The sequence below is a fragment of the Tachypleus tridentatus genome, chromosome 10 (assembly GCF_004210375.1).
Source record: "Tachypleus tridentatus isolate NWPU-2018 chromosome 10, ASM421037v1, whole genome shotgun sequence".
NCBI classification, from domain to species: Eukaryota; Metazoa; Arthropoda; class Merostomata; order Xiphosura; family Limulidae; genus Tachypleus; species Tachypleus tridentatus.
The window spans coordinates 150,679,878-150,687,431 of record NC_134834.1 but is presented as its reverse complement, the minus strand read 5'-3'; the positions used below and the strand labels follow the sequence as shown (position 1 = coordinate 150,687,431).

General features: G+C 33.6%; 1 long non-coding RNA gene across 1 annotated transcript in view; it reads right to left on the bottom strand.

Annotated features, from left to right (window-relative positions):
• LOC143230627 (uncharacterized) overlaps positions 1-6,194 on the bottom strand; it is a 33,599-nt gene extending 27,405 nt beyond the window's left edge. The window contains exon 1 of the long non-coding RNA XR_013016551.1: positions 6,013-6,194. This is a non-coding gene — a long non-coding RNA (uncharacterized LOC143230627). The remainder of the gene's footprint in view (positions 1-6,012) is intronic.
• Between the last annotated feature and the right edge of the window lie 1,360 nt (positions 6,195-7,554).

The following is a 7,554-nucleotide window of genomic DNA, read 5'->3' as shown; positions in this document are numbered from 1 at the left end:
TCACAACTTTTTAAAATGTATATTCATATAACTAAAAAAGTATATAAAACATATAGGTTCATGAAATATCTCAAACATTCAAAATCCAGTGGGAAAAAAGAGATTTTAAAAATAACTTTCTTAGTTTTTATATAAATATCTTACATGTATGTTAAAAAAGAATGTTACATTAAGAATTGACAGTTATATTTACAACTTTTAATCACCTAATTTGTGAATTGCTTCATCCTGACATTCCAAACTACTTGTTCATTGTGTTTTAAACTTGACTTTTAAAATAACTATATTAATAATTTATGGATCTTAAAATTAATTACATTTTTTAATGTGTTAAGTCAAACCTTTTAAAATTAATATGAAATAATTCATATTTTTCATTATTTCATTAAAATTCATGAAATAATTGAATATAAGTATTTGAAATTACTAGAGTTTTAAAATAACTGTTTTAAATCCATTCTATGTAGTTTTTAAAATTCACTGGTTATTTACTACATTTTAATCTATTTTTCATTTAACTATATATTTTAGTTTTACTTGGATTTATCCAGTAGCAAGTGATTTTCTAAATAAAACTAAATTACAGAGAAACTTGCTTTTGTTCTGTGACCTGTTAGAAATTAGTAACCTGTAAAGAACTGGGTTTAAGATGAATTATGTCAGAAGTATATAAACTACCAGTAATTAATACTCTGTACATAAAACTGAGTTTCATAGAAATTCTATAATAAATGTATCCCCTACCTGCAATACATTTTTATATAAAACTGAGTTTTGCAGAAGTTCTGTAAGAAATCCATCACCTGGAAACCATTAGTTCCATTATATAACCAAGTTTTGGACAAGTTCTATAAGAAATGTATTACCTACTAGCAATTACTTTCTATACAAAACTGAGATTCATAGAAGTTTTATAAGAAATGTGTGTGTAAGAAAACAGCAAAGTCACATCTGCTGAGTCCACCGAGGGCAATCGAACCCCTGATTTTAGCATTGTAAAATATAAATCCATAGACTTACTGCTGTAACAGTGGAGGACTGTAAGAAATGTATCACTAAGAAGCCATTAGTTCTTTCTATAGAACTGAGTTTCAGAATAAATTTATTATCTAGTTGCACATGGCCTTCTATGTAGAACAGATTCATATAATGTGTGTTATTTCCTAGATAAAAGGACTTGTTACCTAATGATATTGGGTCTCCTAGATAACATTAACTTTTAGAATAAGGCTTTTACAAAGCTGTTACTTATTGATATGTGGTCTCTGACATAAAAACCAGTGTTTAAAATAGTTAACAATCTGGCCTCCCAGCAGCATCTGTTCTCTTAGATCAGGCTGAAGTTTTAGCAGGTCCCCCACTGGGATAGTAGTAAGTCTATGGATTTACAATGCTAAAATCAGGGATTCAATTCCCCTTGTTGGATACAGCAGATGGTCCAATGTGGCTTTCCTGTAAAAAAAACAAACAGTTTTAGCATATTTTTGTAATGATCTTTAGACTAACTGGATCTCGTCTCTTCGAGAGAAAAATGTAGCTATAATATCAGTCAGTTTAGAGAAAGGAATGAGTTTTGTCAATATTGAAATGAACTACAAAGTGTTTTATTTTTTAATCAAAACGTTTATTTTGAATTTTGCACAAAGCTGCACAAGGGCTTTCTGCACTAGCCATCTCTAATTTAGCAGTGTAAGACTAGAGGGAAGGCAGCTAGTCATAACCACTCACTGCCAACTCTTGGGATACTCTTTTACCAATGAATAGTGGGATTGAGCATCACTTTATAATGCTCCAGTGGCTGGAAGGGGGGGAATGTTCGGTGTAACAGAGATTCGAACCTGCGACCCTCAGATTATGAGTCGAGTGCTCTAACCACCTGGCTATGCTGGGCCTATCAAGAAGTGCTATGCCTTTCTATTATTAATCAAATTTTAACACAACTTTTAAGTCCACCTGAACCGAAAACTAAAGTTACGGTTGTCAAGACAGATCAGTGTCCACTTAGTGTTGTTTAAAGTAAGCTCTTTGTACATTTTTGCAGAGTCTGGTCATCATAAACGTCCATTTTAACTTAAGATAACTTCCTGGAAAAATTACCATTTCTTTGGAGGTAGTACAACATAGTTGTCCTGGATATGTCACAAACTGAGGAAAGCTTAAAAATATTTAATAGAAATAACGATTCTGCGTCAAGTTTCTTTGGGTTAAACAGGCCAGAAACATGAAAAGAAAGTTCCAAGCACTCTGGTATCCAAACACAGATAACAAAGTATGAAATGCATCATTACAGAAGCTGGGATCATTCCGTGAATCTTACAAGTTATTACTAAAAAAGCCGTTTTATGTTACGCGCTTCACAAAGACAATTTCATTTTGCGATTCGGTGAAATAGTTTAAAATATATACGAAGTTACTTTCTTTTTTATTAAAAAAGAACTGATGAAATATTCGTTTTAGAGCAAAGCTAAACTGGACTGTCTGCTGTGTCAACAGTGGGGAGGCAAACCAAGGATTTTAGCGTTGTAAGTCCGTAGACTTACAGCTGCCTCACAGGGAGTCACTGACGAAATAAGACGATCATTTAAAAACTTGGATTTTTTTCTCTCTTTATGTTTATAATTATCATAAAATACAGATTTATTAATGAGTAAGTTCACATCAGTCTTTGTGACGTACTAAGTAAGGTGACGTTATAGAACTTTAACGTGTTTAGTTCACATCAGATATAGATTCTAAGCCAAAGTACGGGAATCTAATTGGCCAATACAATCATTCTCACGTTCTTCACCGATAGAAGAATTTATAACTAACGAACATACTATCAAAAGAAGATTGTGTGTTCTGTGAGATTGAACATTCTATACTTTAATAATTATGGTTGTGTTTATCGCTCATTTATTATTTCTTTCTATCGGTTACTTTAATCTGAACATTTGGTTGCATTAAAACAATAACTCACCTTATACGTAACCATTTGTATTTTAAGTAAATATGTGTCATGAATGTATCATAAGAGTATATAAGTTTATGATTACATAAAAATGTCATCTCTAGATAGGTGAGCATAGGGAGATGTCATCTCTGTCAATGTCATCCATATATTGTTTCATTATATATTATTAAAACAGCGTTATGAAGTTCATGACGTTATTGTTAAACAGTGCTATTGTGTGTATAAAGGCATATATATTTTTGGTCGTTAGTTCTGGTTTGAATTTTCGCGCAAAGCTACACGAGAGATATCTGCATAGCCGTCCCTAATTTAGCAGCGTGACACTAGAGAGAAGACAGCTAGTCATCACCACCCACCGCCAACTCTTGGGCTACTCTTTTTACCAACGAATAGTGGGACTGACCATAACATTGTAACTCCCCCACGGCTGAAAGGGTGAGCATGTTTGGTGTGACGGGGATTCTAACCCGGGTCGTTAGTTGAGTAAATCATACGCTTCCCCTCCCCTCGATTTTTCTTTTTTTACAAAAAGCATGATTTCCGTATGACGTTGTGTTGTTGTGGTTAGTAGTTGTATTCACCCAACCTCACCTCATCTAGTTGTTAGTCTATCACAAACTTACATTTATTTTATTACTACTAATTAACTCTCGTTATGAATCAGAGAAAGAAAGCTTTCTAACAATAAACGTTTCACGTGATTCTGCCAACTAGTGTTTATATATATATATATAATGGCAACAACAATAAAAAATCTAGTTTTTAGTTAAGCACAAAATTACACAATGGGCTATTTGTGCTGTGCCCATTATACGAGGACCGATACCAGACTACTAGCCTTGTTGGTCCTCACACATGCCACGAACCCACTGGGGGCCTAGATATTAAGAAACATACACGAATAAAATTTCTGTAGTAACAACAAAAGCAAACAAAAATTACTTTGTAACCTATTTGGTAGATGTCGCTAGTTATAATATCAACATTCCATTATCTAGCCAATCACGTGACATGTAAAATGTTATTAAAAGTGTGACATTTTCTTACATATTTTTGTTACTTGTTGTTTATAGCATTTAAAACTAAATAAAATATATAAACAAAGTGTATTATTATAACACGTCTTGGTCATTAATACATTAATCCAAATTGAAGTTAAGGACCAGAATAATGTTTCCATCGTCTTAACTATTGTCCAGTTTTCTTCCGCATTTAGGACATGAATACTCTTCGCAAAACATGTAAATAGCATAGGTTTAATAAATAGGAAAATATAGTTTTCAATAACCTTTTTAATTTTCATCAAATACGTCATTAGTTGATAAACGAATGTATGTATTGAACAATGTAAAGTAAATGGTAAGATAACCTTGTGACAGACTTCAGCTGATGTATGTATTGAACTATATATATACATAAACTAACGGGTTTCATAACGCAATGACAAACTTCATCCGGTGTATGCATTGAACTATACACACACACACACACATAAACTAAACCTAGTGACAAACTTTATCTGGTTCATGTATTGGACTATATATATAAACTAAAGGGTTCCATACCCTAGTGACAGGCTACTTTCAAATAATGATGGAACGTAAATCATAAGTGAAAACAACATTTTTCTAATCTTCATATTTAGTACAACAGAAAGAAACTCACTTAAAGTGGTTGAGTTCAGCAAACACTTAATATTTTGTTTTAACTACTGCAGACAGTCTTAGAGACATCGTTGTAACATATTTAATCAACGTGCCCTTTGAAATTTTACTTCAAACGTCTTTAATACACTATCATAAAGTTCTTTTTACGAGTAACTATCAAATCTCATATCTATTCAACTAGGTTGAGATAAGAGCTCTGTGGGGATCATTGTATCATTTAAAGGACCCCAGCACCTTATTTCCTGGATAAGTAATTTCTTAGGTAATTATGTTGTTGGTAACGGAAACATTTATCGATAATACGCAAACTACTGGATCGGTATCTGATGGTACATGCACTGGTCCATTATTCCATCTATTTTGTAAATATCTCCTGTTGCCTCAGTAGAAAAAACACGTCTAAGCCATCACACTACCTCCTCCATGCTTCACGGTCGGTATTATGCATGGACATAAGTATCTTTCACCTTTCTTCCGCTGGATGAACAACCTATGTTTTTAACCAAATATTTCAAACTTGAACTTATCCGTCCATAACACCATTTTACAATCATTAACACTCCAGTTTTATACTTTTTAACAAATTTTAGTGTCTTGACAACATCTGAAGATCAAAGTAAAGGGTTTTTTAACTGCCATACGACCAAATATACCATCATCGTTGAGTCTTCTAGATACTTTAGGTCCGGACACTTTTCTATCATTTGGTACATGGTTGTTTATCTTATGCCTAAGATCAGTACCAGTCTTCCTTCTGCTCTGAAGGATACATAAACAAAGATACTTAACATCAGTATCAATACGTTTAGGTGTTCTATCTCTTCCTTTCCTATTTTCAAATTTACCTGTCTCGGTCTAACAATATATGGTGTACTTGACAGTGTTTGGGGAACATTTCAAGTCTGCAGTAATCTATCAAAGAGTCCAACCAGCACCATGTATAGCTTTTATGTAAACTCTCTGTGCTACTAACAATTCTCTACGCTTTTTGGGCTGTGGCATGACAACAGAACATAATACGTAGTGTTAATACGGCTTTTATCAAGGTTGACTTGTGGAGTGTTATCAAATTGATTTCTTGTAAGCTTCGTTCTATATAGTTAAGACACAGGATATCATCACAATTATTTCAGACCCTAAATTTGATCAATATGTTCATTCAAACAAAACCATTATAACATGTCCTTGGTACAAGTATGTGGGAATTATAAACAAAGATAAGTATTCTCAACATGGCTCATTCAATTGTCAATATGGATCAGTGAAACATTGCCATCGTGTTAAAATGTACATTATGTAATGACATGGAAGAATTAGTCCCTTAAAATGGAAAAAAAAATGACAAAACATTCTCATGTCCTAACACTTTTGCACAGTACTGTATATACTCACGAACTTTGGAGGACATTTCTTGTTCCAGGTGAACAGTGCAACAAAACCTACAGAACTGAGTAACGGGGATGAGAGGCGTAAAAAGCTGTGTATGAACAAACAGGTCTAACAAGTCACGTGATCCGCCTCACGTCACGGTGATGTTTTCAAACTAAGTGTTCCGCTTTACAGTGCAGAGCGTGCAAAGTTCGTGGACGGAACATTTATCTGAACGTGTAGGATCTTGTTTCCCATACAGTGTGTTTATAGGTAGCATAGAGTGGAGAGTGTAAACTTCCATCCACATGGGAACATTCTATATGGGCAGAAACTTGGTTTGGGTAACCAACGTCACGTAATGGATATTAGGATATATAATCTCCAAGATAAAAATACCACATGCATGTTATCCGAAATATGTGGACATTTTAAACTTATAACGTGGGTTTCTTTGGTTACTAAAATAATATAAAATTACTGAAGTTCATTACATACTTTTAAACAAATTCAGTGAAAGGAGCCGTTTCATGGTGATATGACGTCACCTAGTTGTAAATGTATGGTAAGCACTGTAGGATAAGGTATTGTTGTTTAGTTCGTGGTGTGAACTAGTGTTATTGTACAACACTGTGTAGGTAAGGTTTTTATTGTTTAGTTTCTGGTGTGAACTAGTGTTATTGCACAACACTGTGTAGGTAAGGTCTTATTGTTTAATTTCTGGTGTGAACTAGTGTTATTGTGCAATACTGTGTGGGTAAGGTTTTTATTGTTTCGTTTCTGGTGTGAACTAGTGTTATTGTGCAATACTGTGTAGATAAGGATTATATTGCTTAGTTCTGGTGTGAACTAGTGTTATTGTACAGCACTGTGTACGCAAGGTTTTTATTTTTTAATTCGTGGTGTGAACTAGTGTTATTGCACAACACTGTGTAGGTAAGGTTTTTATTGTTTCGTTTATGGTGTGAACTAGTGTTATTGTGCAATACTGTGTAGATAAGGTTTTTATTGCTTAGTTCTGGTGTGAACTAGTGTTATTGTACAGCACTGTGTAGATAAGGTTTTTATTTTTTAATTCGTGGTGTGAACTAGTGTTGCACAACACTGTGTAGGTAAGGTTTTTATTGTTTCGTTTCTGGTGTGACCTAGTGTTATTGTACAACACTGTGTAGGTAAGGTTTTTGTTGTTTAGTTTCTGGTGTGAACTAGTGTTATTGTGCAATACTGTGTAAATAAGGATTTTATTGCTTAGTTCTGGTGTGAACTAGTGTTATTGTACAACACTCTGTAGGTAAGGTTTTTATTTTTTAATTCGTGGTGTGAACTAGTATTATTGCACAACACTGTATAGGTAAGGATTTTATTGTTCAGTTCGTGGTGTGAACTAGTGTTATTGCACAACACTATGTAGGTAAGGTTTTTATTGTTTCGTTTATGGTGTGAACTAGTGTTGTTGTATAACACTGTGTAGGTAGGGTTTTTATTTGTTTAGTTTCTGTGTAAACTAGTGTTATTGTACAACACTGTGTAGGCAAGGTTTTTATTGTTTAATTTATGGTGTGAACT